The sequence below is a fragment of the Ambystoma mexicanum genome, chromosome 12 (assembly GCF_040938575.1).
Source record: "Ambystoma mexicanum isolate Mex_15411 chromosome 12, UKY_AmexF1_1, whole genome shotgun sequence".
In the NCBI taxonomy this organism is placed as follows: Eukaryota; Metazoa; Chordata; class Amphibia; order Caudata; family Ambystomatidae; genus Ambystoma; species Ambystoma mexicanum.
In genome coordinates, this window is record NC_090936.1 from 824,077,330 (window position 1) to 824,090,535 (window position 13,206).

The window sequence follows — 13,206 nt, forward strand, 5'->3', positions numbered from 1 at the left end:
GTGAATTGCTGGCAAATTATGCAGTTCACCATAAAGAATGCTACATGCTCAGCTAAATTCGGTATAAACCAGTCTTCTGCGAGCGTTGCTGCTAGATTCTCTTTTGACATATGTAATGGGTAATGCAATTGCTCCAATGCTATTCTTGGTAGGGCTATAGGCATGACTGGTTTACCAGTACTGTCTTGCCACCACAATCCGTCACAGGGGTTTAAAGAACACCCTCGATGTTTCCAAAGGTTCTTTTCATCTTGCGGTGCCTCCCCTTGATGCTCCACGAGTTGTGTCTGCCCCATATTACTATAGGCTTCTTGTGTGGCTTGTGCTACCATCATTCTTTCCTGAGTGTACGCCACTTCCACTTCCATGATCATCTCACTCTTGGATGCCATACGCTTGGCTTCCGTGTCTGCTGCGTGATTTCCACGCAACACAAAATCTGAACCATGAGTATGGGCAGCGCATTTCACGACCGCTATGCCCACTGGGAGCTGTAGTGCCTTAATCAGCCTGGCCAATAAGGCTGCGTGCTACACTGGCGTGCCGGCCGCTCAGAAGTAGCTCCTCATTTTTCAGCACGCTAGGCCTGTGTGCACTGTGGATATCACATGGGCGGAGTCACTGTACACTGTTACTTCCTGGTCTGCATGATTCTCAATGGCGAGTATCAATGCCAATAATTCTGCAGCCTGTGCTGAGTAATGAGATGGTATTCACGCACTGACGAGTACTCGAAATTCTCCCTTTGCTATGTGTTTCAACACAGCAACGCCTGAGTATCTGTGTCCGTCTTCTTGGTCGATTCTCGAAGAACTGTCAATGAAAACGAAGATTTCCTCCTGCTAGGGCATTTTCTTTTACCTTGGGGATTTCATCATAGAATTCTTCATAGTTTGCACAGTCATGTATCGGTTCACCTTCAGTGACTGGCTCGGCTATGAAAGTAGCTGTGTTTACTGTTTTACATCAAACTATTTTGATCGATGGATTAGATATGATCACCTCATAGGCAGAAACTCTTTGAGATGTCAACGTACCCTTTGGTTTCTCTAAGATGGCAAATAATGAGTGCTCGACGTATAACGTCATAGAACATCCCAATACAATGGTTGTCGCTTTCTCTATGGCAAACGCTGCGGCAGCTAAGCTTTGTTCGCCTGGCAACTGGCCTCTCATTACTGGGTCCAGATTCCCACTGTAATACACCAGGGGTTTGTATCTCAACAAAGTTCTTTGAGCAAACACTGCCGTCATAACGATGCCATCTGTGTGTGAGAATAGGTAGAATTCCTCTGCATAATTAGGAATCCTGAGAACTGGAGACGTACAAATTGCTCTATTGAGTTCTGTAAACCCCTTTTCCATTGCCTCGGTCCATTCAATCTTTCCCTTTGTCACCTGGACCTTCTTTAAAGACTGGAACAAGGGCTTGGTATAAGAGCTGTAGTCGAAGACCCACGCTGTAAAATAATTGCACAGACCTAAAAAGCTCTGCATTTGCTTTACCGTGAGTTACTTTACCTTTCTGGGGTTACCTTTTTCCCCGCATACAAAATGAACTGGCCTATGTACAGCAGCTCCTGTTGAAAATATTGCAGTTTTTCCTTGTCAACCTTATAGCCTTTCTCAGCCAGTAAAGTCAGTAGCTGAACAGAATTGCGCCTGCATTGCTCTTCAGTGGTGCTGCAGATTAGGATGTCGTCCCCATACTGCAAGATGACACTTTCTACTGCAATATTACTCAGGTCCATTTGCAGGACTCTGTTAAAGATGAACGGGGACTCACAGTACCCCTGTGGCTACCTTGTGCTTTTCAGACGCATTTGTCTGAATGTGAACAACGTCAGATCTTGTGAATCACGGTGCAACAGGATTGAGAAAAAGGCATTTTTCAAGTCAATCACCATGAAATATTTTACCTCTACAGGTATATAACATAAGATTGTAAAAGGATTAGGGACTAGAGGGAACTCAGCTTGAACAATATCGTTTAATGCTCTTAAATCTTGGATTAAACGCCAAGACCCTCCCTTTGATTTCTTGACTGGATAAATCACTGTATTACATGGTGACTCTGACATCACTAAGATGCCCGGGTCCATCATGGTGGAAATGGTCTTCACGATTCCTTCATCCACCTCCCTGGACATGGGATATTGTTGTGCTCTTGGTAGAATTGCTCCTGGTCTCAGCTTAATTTTCACTTCTCCCACCCCCTTCAGGAGGCCTACGTCATAAGGTCCGGTGGTCCATACTGAGACAGGCACCTGGGCCATGTTGTCATCAAAGTATTCTGGATGCCAACATCATTCTCTGGGGCACTTTTCTTTTGATTATTTTTTCCCAAAATATGAGACTCACTTCAACCCTTGTCTCTTCTGAGTCTGGCTGTTCTTCAAACAGATCGTCCTCGGTGGCGTGAGCCACTCGATACCCTTCTTCAATGGCGATAATCGCACACCATTGTCTGCCTTCATCATCGTAGCCTTCAACTACTGCTATCCTACCTTGCACAGCTGCAGCATGTATCATCAAGGGAAATATTTGTCCCTCCTCTTCATGCATTGGTATTCTCGGCCTGAATAGAAATTCGGAAGGGGTTCCCCTGACCTTGTCCGCAAGGACTGGTAATCCCACCATAAGTACGCGTATGCCATATGCGAAAACCTCAGGTTCCAGCGGTATAGCTCTCATGGTTCCGTGTCCTGAATAAGCTCTGATTATATCACACACATTTGAATAATGCATTCCCGGAGTAGAGCATACTGTGCCCTCCTCTGTAAACGAGATGGTCATATTCAATTTTGTCATTACATCTCGGCCCAAAATGTTTACTGGGATCTGACGCAAATACAACAATGGTACATTCTTTTTGCATTCCCCTATGGAGACTGGGAGTGCGTCTGTAAAGGGAACTCGACTGTGAACTCCTGCAAAACTCTGAGTATCTATAGCCTCGCCGGACAAGGAAAACTTGCCTTCTCGTATGCATGGGCGTGTTGCCCCCGTGTCAACTAAGAAGGAATATTCTTTATCCCCTATGGCGACATTCACTCTAGGTTCCCTATTAGGGTCTGTTGTCACTGATAGAATAGATCACATCAGGCTTCCCAGTGAGCAGTCCTAGTTCATATATAAATTTGGTCCACTCTACACTGATTTTCCCCATTCCCAGGGTTGCCTCCCCTAGCGGAGTTTGTGCCCTGAGTCAATTGTGGAAAATTGTGGTGGTGCCTGTTGGAATTGCCCTTGCGTCAAGTTCCCCATGCTCGGGGGTTGAACCCCCTCCTGCGCACCCTGCTGCATGCCTGGTGCTTGCTGCTGCACTGTGTGATTCTGTGCACTGCCCTGTTGGGAGATTGTAGGCGGATTCGCCATGCCTACTCCCGTTCCTTGGCTATTTTGCCACGCACCTTGGCTTCTGCATGAGAGCGCCAGATGCCATGCCAAACCACACGGCCAACACACTGGTAGTGGTTGGGCTATTTGTCCATTTGACATATCTGAACTGCCCATCTGCACGTTTTGAAAGCCTCCTTGATTACTCCGGAAACCTCCCTGATTACTCTGCCATCCTCTTCCTCTAAATCCCCTTCCCCTTGGGTATTGTCCTACGATACAATGGGTGTTCTGCTGTGGGATAGCCACCTGTTGTGCGTTCTGTTCCGCTGGGCTAGTTAGCATGGCTCCTTCAAGACTGTACTTGGATAATTTCTTTTGCACTAGCTTTGCTTCCTCACCTTTTCGAGTTGCCTCCTTTTTCCGATTCTTCTCTTGCAACAATCTACAGTAGTGTGCAACAGTTAGCTGTATTTCAGCCCAAGGTTTGGCCTCAACTCCTACCAATTTCTTAAGCTGTTTTTGTACTGGCTCTGGCAATCTCTGGCACAATATGTGATAAAATACAGGTATAGATTTCATCCAAGATTCATGCGCTTCGAGGACCCACGCGTCTTGGAAATTATGGATATAAATTAACAGATCTCCTGACTCCTTCGTTTTGTGAGTCGTTATAGCTCCCATATCAGAAGTGTCTAGGTAAAGCACTCGTAGTGCTGCTCTGCAATAGTTGAATGTCGCTCCTTCGTGGGCAGTGTTAATGATGGTAACACCAGGGTACCCAGCTCGTTCCCATACATCATCTGCTCTCTCACCGAGTATGGCAATTAGGAGACCTTTAATATCCCCTATAGCTAACGTGACACCCCCTGTCATCTTTTCTAACTCGTGTATCCACTTCCCAGCTCCCGATGTCAGCATTGGAATCTTGTTTTTCAAGTTCTCTCGATCCATGTGTGGCCATAGAATATATTGCGGTCTTGCTCCCCCTTTTCTAGAAGCGGAAATTGGAACGCGCAGACTCCCTTCTTTTTCCCCATAGCTCTTCTGTCTACCGCTGGGGTAATATTCCTGCATTGCCATCTACCTGGCAATGTCCTCAACCTGTCCACATAGGCAGGCGTTGACACCCCCCTCTGACCATGGGGTGTTCCTTCGTGTCGTCAGACTGTGATGTAGATCTGATGCCTTTGGTGCGGACTCACTACCGTCTGATCATCTCACCCCTTTGTTCCTTGGGAGCTGCTTTTCACGCCGTCTCCCTTCTTGATTTGTCTCGCACTCCGTCTCCTCTCCGGAGTCGGACATTGATTGTTCCCAATTCACGCAACTCCTTGTGTCAGCGTCGTTTGTACTGATTTCTAGCCTATCCAGGGACAGTCTTCTGCTCCCACTACTTCAGGTGACGTCTTCAGTGTCATACAGCTGAGTGCTTTCCAAGAGCCCGTCTTCCCCTTGGGATATTGGTTCTAACCCCATTTCATCATATATCTTATCGATCGTTTCCCCGATGCTTCTTGTGTGCAAGTCATACTCAATATTCGCCCCACTAGTGCCTAGTACTGAATCATATGCAGGGAAAAATTCTTCAATGTCTTCCCATTCTACAACAGGATTGGGTTTTTTAACTCCCCGCTCCAGATATTGTAGATCGCGTGCCCTCTGTCTACGCTTACGTTCAACATCACTGAATTCTTCTTCCCTTCTCCTTCCATTTCTACGTTCATTTGCCCTTCGAACTTCCTGTTCTTCTCGTCTCTTTATCCTTTCTTCACGTGCTCTCTGCTCTTCTTCCAGTTTTTCCAGGTTCAGCTTGTACTGGTCATAGGCTATGCTCTGTTTGCGACTGAGCTGCTTTCCTGGCTCTTCGCGATATAGCTGTTCTCACCTTAGCCTATCTTTCCTTTTTACCCTTTCATCCCTTAACTGTGTCTCAACAGACCTCTCCCTTATTCCCACATCATCACTTCCTTTTCCATCGAGTTTCAACAATATCTGTCCTCCCATCCATTAGTTTTTTGCGAATGCTGTCTCATCTGTTTTGTATTCACTTCCTTTCCATTTTGTTCCCTCTCTCCCCTTATCGGTAGGTGCACTGGCCTGTGCCTGATCCTTCCTCTCATCATCGCGCCTCTCCTTGTCCCTCAGGACAGCAGAGGTAAGATTTGTATCCTGATCTTTCCCCTTTGTCGCTACTGTACGTAGGTGACTCGTATGCGGTGTTGCTGTACCCCGTAGCGACCTTGAGCTCTCTTAATGGGTAGAGTCCTTCTGACTTAATTCTTTCGGTTTCTGTTTCAGGCGGGGCAGGTGGTGCGGTAGGCATCTCACCCCCCTCCATGCATACATTTAATATCCAGTCTGCAGGTGGCTCTTCCTCTTTCGACTGTTCGCACATTTTCCAAAGTTCTAGAACAGCGAGGCGTTTCTCTAGTTTTTTGCCTGTATATGTGGCATGCAAATAAGTTGTCATATGTTGTTAGACGGCTTTATACAAGGACCCGTTCTGTGGCCACGGCATAAACATCCTGTGGGCGGTTCCCCTAACCCACTGTGTACTGTATTTCTTAAGCCTGGGTGCATGTTTAGGCAATTGTTTACATAAGTGTGCTAACAGAGTAATATATTCCATGCTTAAATCTATTCTAGCAATATCTTCATGCAACTTCACCACTCCTTATAATATGTGTGAGCACCAATACCGCAAGCTCCAATCCAATCTTTTCCCGCCAAATTTTCTTTCTCAGCAATTGACTCAAGGACATCAATTCGTGTGCGATTCCCTCTCAACTATAGAATCGCATAAAAAAACCCTAATCAATTTCAAACATCAAGGAGACAAATTTCCTCACATAGGACACATCAACAGAGCATGTATGACGAATGTTAAACATACTAGAAAGACACCAGCTGGACAAAGATATCTCTGCCTTCTAATCAATACCCCAACATGGAGTTTAAACCAACTCCTTTTGCGAAGTCTTTAATCGTCGTAGTAGCCTAATCTTTCCCTATTATGTGGGGCTATGAGTTCACGTTTCTTATGATCGCTATATTAAAGTGCAGGAACAAGGCGCATCCTTTACCTCGGGTGTCCTCCCCGGTATCCTCTCTCTTTATGTCGGATTCCCCCCCGTATCCTCTCTCATTATCTCAGGTGTCCTCCCCGGTATCCTCTCCCTTTACCTATTCAGCCATTCTCGAGTCATTATCCCCCTGTATATATACAGTCTTCTCTACTTCTGACTATTTTGTTTTCTCCACCTCCCTCCGTTACCTTTCACCTTACTTGTTCTGTTGCTTAGGGACATTTGCCAAAGCATCAATTTTCATTTCACTCACAGCTCGCATCGTTCCTCTCTGGGTCCTCAGGATCACCGCCTCTGTTACCGCCTTTTTTGGGTCTTTCGTCTGATCCACTGCCCGTAGGAATGGAAGGGTTTATGTTTGTAAAACGGGTGCCTTCAACCCACTGGAGTTTTTTTTGGACAGTATTATGCTATCATTGTCCACGGGAAGCTTCACAGTCTACTCAGCCAAAATGGCGAAGGACTCGTGATATTGCCGAAGACCTAGAGTTCCTTTGTGTCGACGGTCAATAGGTGTCTCATGAATAATCAAAATTCAATAGTTGATGGTCACAACCATCCTCTCCGCTACCAAGTGTACAGGAGGGCGGAGCGACCTCTGACGGGCCCATGGGATCAGAGCTCGCCCTCAAGTACGTTAAAACAAGATAGCTGCACCTTGAGGATGATGGGGTGCAGGATTCTCTTACTCCAACACCAATCAATAAGGACAAGTCAATGGTTTGGCAAAGGGAAGTCTGGTTAATGACAAGTACAAAAAACGGGGAAACAAATGGTAATCAGCAGTGATGCGATCCTCCGTCTTGCTTCAACTTCCAAATTCTTCATGCAAACAGTAACTTTTATAGCAAATTCTCATCGTCATTGACGTGTAAAACTCATACATTTGACATGTAATTCTATTGGTTGGAAAACATAACTTAAGTATAGGTACTATGTCTGTATATGGTAACAGAGTGTGGGGATTGGATAACTCTTATTGGCTGGGCGTCTATGCCCATCCCTCTAAATCACTCATGATAGACATCACTAAAAGTACGACGTATCATTGGTTCTACTCGCTATAGGACCCTAGATTATTTGGTCCATTGTGATTGGGTTGCTTACACCCCTAGACATAAATCTCCACTTTAATTAGCAGCATGCAGAATGGTCGCCCAGGTGCAGGATGGCCCAAGATTCACCCTGCCTCCCTTCCATCAATCAATACCCTTAGGCCTGTGTGTCAATTAGTTGGCTGAGAGTGGCATCAAACTGTAGCTTCTTATCCGGAAAAGTTATGGCATCCTCTGGGTTTGGATGACATCAGATGTGGGCATCTCTCCGCGCCCGGCTGGTCACGTGTCTTTGCACTGTAGATCGGCTTCATTTTCCCTCTATTTGTGTATTTGATCTCCTTATCTCAACCTTCACGGGGCAGGCTTCTATGCTCTTAAGTTTCGTTTCTTCGGAGTTGCTGCTCTCCTCCCTTCTTTGGGTTGACCTCGAATTCCTAGCCATGAGCTGCTTCTTGCTGAGTTTCGATTCTGCTCTTTTCGTCTGGCTTGAGCTAGTATATGAATCCTGGCTGGTTTGTCCTCTACCATCCAGGGTTTAATTCTGCTTTTATAAAATGAAGTCGCACGTGTATAATGTGCTTCTTGAGGTAGATATATAGGTGGCACTTGCCGCTCTATCTTTCTACTAAGCATTGCAAGCAGTACCGTTTCCTTAGCTTCTTGCGTTCCAGGCCTATTTACAGGCATTTAGCCAGTTACATACTTCCATCCTGCTTTCAATGGTTACGTTTCTATAAAGTTCAGCATTGTTTCTTCTTCTATGTCCATTACATCATTATTCGCAACATTTCGTCTTTGTTTATCACCTTTTTGGTTGTCATCTCTTTCATCTGTGAGTCTGTCCGGACGACTGTTTCGTCACCATTCGCCTCCAATAAGGGCTCTTTGGTCTCTTCAGGGACAGTTTGTAAGTGGTCTTCGTTTCGCGTCAGCTGCTGATATGGTTGTCTCAATGGGAACCGTGCAGCCCATGGTTGTATGGTTATTGGCGCTTCAATAGGTATACAAGTCCTTCTGATGGGTACTGGACAGAGCCCCACTGTGGCTCTCTGTTGGTTTATTTGCCCCTTATACGTCGCATATTTTGGCGAGTATGCTTCTGGTATCTCAAAATGGGTGGCTGGAGTGCAGGCCATATTTGGGACCTCCTCTACAAGACCGTGAAACTGCATCTATTTGTATTTCACCAATTAAGTGTTCAATCGGCAACAACTCTCCCATAACAGCCCCAATCTTAGCCAATTGATCTGCTTTATCATTTCCCTCCTTATGTTATCCTGGAGTTTTCAAATGTCCACAAATGCTCCTCCAGTATACTGTTAAATCATTCTCTGACACTAATTTGTCTATAGTCTGTATCATTTTCCCATGTTTGAGGGTCTTTTTGTTATATGTGAGCATGCCTCTTGCTTTCCAGCCAGGAAAATATTCTACAAAACTATTTCGTGCATAATCAGAATCAGTCTCCAGGACAATTTAATTGAATTTGTTCTCAACTTCAGTAGTAATTGCTTTATAAATGGTTGCTAACTCTGCTACCTGGCTACTTCTAGTCCCAATTCTCATTCCTGTACTAGGAATTTCCTCACATTTCAACCAGGCATTTCCTATCCCTGACACATACTGTTTATTGCTGTCATTTTCAATGTGAGAAGCACATCCATCCACATATACATTGGTCAATTCTTGCATGTATTTTCATCAAAAGCTTTGTGGGGTGATTGTTCAAACACCTGTAACCTGGACTCCACCTCTAATTCAGCTGATACACATCCAGCTGCACAGTCATGTAAATCTGCTAACCCTTGAGCAATTGGGCTCTTTTTATCCTGGCCATGTCTCAATTCTACAGGGAATCCTTGCAATGCCAATGTCCATGAAGTAATTCTGGATTAAGCTAGATTGTCTGACCTAATCTTTTTACTTTGTAAAAACTGCAATGGTTGATGATTTGTCACAATGATTACCTTTTCTCAGTGTACAATGGGATGAAAATGTTGCAATGCCCACATAGTGGTCAGAAGAGCATTTTCACATTCACTGAATTTAATTTCAACCTGAGAAAATGCCTTACTCGCATAAGCAATAATTTTGTGTTCAAATCATGTTTTTGAGATAACACTGCTGACATACATTCCTCAGTGAAGCCTATTTCTATAAAGAAATCTCTGTTCTTTATGGGGTACGCCAAACATGTTGCCTTTATGAGGCATTCTTTCAATTTAGCAACTGCCTCAGATTGTTCCTTTTCCCATTTCCAGGGCGTATTCAGCTTCAATATTTTAGTCAATGGTTGAGTGATTTCAGCATAATTTTCAATATATTTTCTGTTATATCCCGTCATTACTAATAAACTTTTTAAATCTTTCATGTTTCTAGTATCTTTCAATTTTTGTATGGCCTCCACATTTTACTTTTGTGGATTTAACCCATGTTCAGTTACTTCATGGCCTAGAAAATTCACCCTTTTCTTGTACCATTGGGCTTTCTGTAAAGATACTTTGGCAACCGCCTTTTGTAATTTGTCAAGTACATTTCTAATTTCATCAAAATTACTTTTTGATTTTTCATTTTTTATCAGGACATCATCTACATAAATTATGGTCCCTCTTTCCGCTGCATCTAGCATAGCCTTTCTCAAAAATATGCAAAATTCGCTCCCACTATTGACATTCCCAAATGGTGTTCTAGACCAAGCGTATTGCGTTTTATCAAATGAAAATGCAAATAAATTCTGAATGTCCTCTGCCAATGGCACACACCAGTACCCAGATGTAAGATCTAATGTGGTAAATACCTTTGACCCATGCACTTGATCAAGGCCTTGATCAATGAATGGCAGCGGCCATCTAGACACTGGCACTCTTTTATTTAATTCCCTCAGGTCTGCACACAGACACCATTGACCATTTGGCTTTAATACACCCAAAATAGGAGTGTTGGAGGTACTATGAATGGGTCTGATAATTCCCCTAGACTCCAAGTTTTTAATTATCTATGCCAATGACTCTAAACATGCCTGTGGCAATCGAAATTGGCGCACAAATACGGGATTTCTACCACACCCCTCTGGTAATGTGGCAACATGTAAATCAGTTAGGCCGCAATCATACGCGTCTTTGGCAAAAACGTCCTTAAATTCAATAAATATTTTTCTCAATTCATTCTTATTTTCTTAGCTCTCACAGGCATCTGCTAACAGGATTTGCTCCTCTACCATTTTTGAAAATTCTGGGAAATCCTAAAATGAAGGATCCTCTGTGCTTTCTTCCAAATATGTGGCTGTATCTCTCTGCAAAGCTGCCACTTTGAAATATTTTGGCATATCAGCCTCTATTTCAATGTGCTAATTTTCTGTTTCACTCTCATTTAATTAAAATATGATACAATTCTCCTGGTGACAGCACACTGTCTCATTGGAATCATACGGGTACACAGATTGAATCTTGATGATTCCTTTGGGTTGAGAATCCAGGTACTCCGGCAACACACCCTGTGCATCTACATATCTCTCAGGGATATTCCAATCACCTTGTTTTTGAAATCTGCAGTATAATGTGATTTTTGTATGGCCATTCCTAGTAAGGAATTCTCTTCTAATTGAATATCTTGACATCCTTTATTATCGACCATGATTTTGACGGACCCCTCCCCAACATCTATCAATGGTGTATATTCATAATCCAGCGTTGCTGTTTCATGGATTCATTCAAGCACACAAATGCATCAGAATCCTTCATTTGCTGTCCATTCTTGCACTTTAGTGCTATAGCAACCTGCTTGGTGAATGCAGGAATAGTAATATCCTTCTTCACCTGTAATTCAATTGCCTATGTCACTAATTGTGCACAATGATAGGCTTTTTTTTGTCTTCAAATTCAGGCGCAGGCCCGCCTAGAATTTGTGTTACACTCACGATCCACACATTGTGGTATATAGCTTTTTGTCCAACATTAATCTTTAGCATGCACCTTCCTGCTATTCGATTTTCAAAATCTGAATTGTCCAAACCAGAGATATATTGGTTTTTAATTCTAAATTTTGGGATCTCCTCCTTTTCCATTATTCTCTGCAGTAGTCTCTCATTAATAAAAGTCCTTTTCTGTTCAAGCGCCAAAGTGGCTTTTATCATTTTAGAATGGCCATTTATACCAATGTGAATCCATGGCTGCTCATCTTCCATGTGTATTTCAGCAAGGGTGGTGATGTGTTTTTTTGTGTTTGCCTTAGGAATGGTGTTCTGTTTGCACTTCTTCTCTTTTAAATAGAAGCGCAATGTGTGTTCATCTATTTCAGTTTGCCATTTCTTCCTAGGGTCCAAATAAATCTGCATAGATTGTTTTTCCCTTTCATTTTGACACATCAAAATAACAGTGACACTAGGCACACATCTATTTTGTAGGTACACCTCTACTGTATCATTCGATTTGGCAACAGTATGGCATTCATTTACACTGCTGTTTTGTGACATTATTTTCTTAGGCCTTAATGGTTTTTTGGTTAAAGACCACAGGACCCCATTTACCCCATCAATGAGAAGAGACAATCTTTTCAGGCAATCTGTTCCGATCAGGAATGGAATTTCACAAATAGATTTGATCAATACTTCCTGTTTCATTCTGTGTTTCCCTATCTTTATGTCAACCTCGGTGACACCCTCGATAGGCACCTCCTCACCATTAAAGTTATGTACTGGGCCTTCACTACGTCTCACTTTGATCTGAATCTGGGGAGATCTCCCTTCATTGATACTTTTTACCAATTGTTTGGACATAATTTTGGCCTGTGCGCCTGTGTCAATCATTGCAAATGTATTGCACTTCTCTTCCACAGTAATGGGAGCATAATATCTATCTTCAACTTCCTCTAATGCACATAAAAAGTACAAATTCTTACTGATTTCAGTATTCACTTTTCTCAGACCCTTCTCACTTTTGGCTAAGAACATCAGTAAATGAAAGGACTTTTTTCCCTCTTTTCTGTCCATTTCCATTTGAGAAACATTACTCATCTCCCCATATTCAGAGGTCATTTGGAGTGTGGCCACTGTTCGCCCTTCCATCCCATCAGGGAATCATCAGAGTTAACACTGCAATTCTCCAAATGAATATGCATATAAACATCACATGATAACTTGTCATTTTCTAATTTGGGCATTTGTGGGTATTTGGCATGATACCAGTCTTTTTAATTTCTTCAAAAATCTGTGGCTTAAAGAATTCTTCGGGTGACTGATCTGTACCCTCCTTTTGACAGCATATTCCTGTATTTTATTAGCATCTTGATTGTGTAGGGAGTGTGTTTTAACATTCACAATTACTCTCTGATCAATTATTTTATCCATGCATGAGTTGTCTTTCTTAAATCTGTCTCTTTGTTCTTTTGGAATTTCATGTGTTTCTCGTTTTCCTTTTTCATTTGTGCAAATTTCCAACGTTTGATTCAACTCCAGGTTAAACCAAACCTCTTTTTTCGATATATTTGCAATTTCTGCCTCACGTTCATGTGCATGTTTTTTAGTTTACAAATCATTAAACAGCTCAGAGTCATCATGCAAAACTGGATCAGGAAAATCTGTCTTTTTATCATTGCATGTGTCATAAATATTTAGTCACTTATTATCAGAAACTACCAGGTCACTTCTATGACCTTCTGCCCCTTCATTTGATGACTGTTTTTGAGCTGTACAGAGTTTTCCTATTTGTTCAGCCAACATTTGT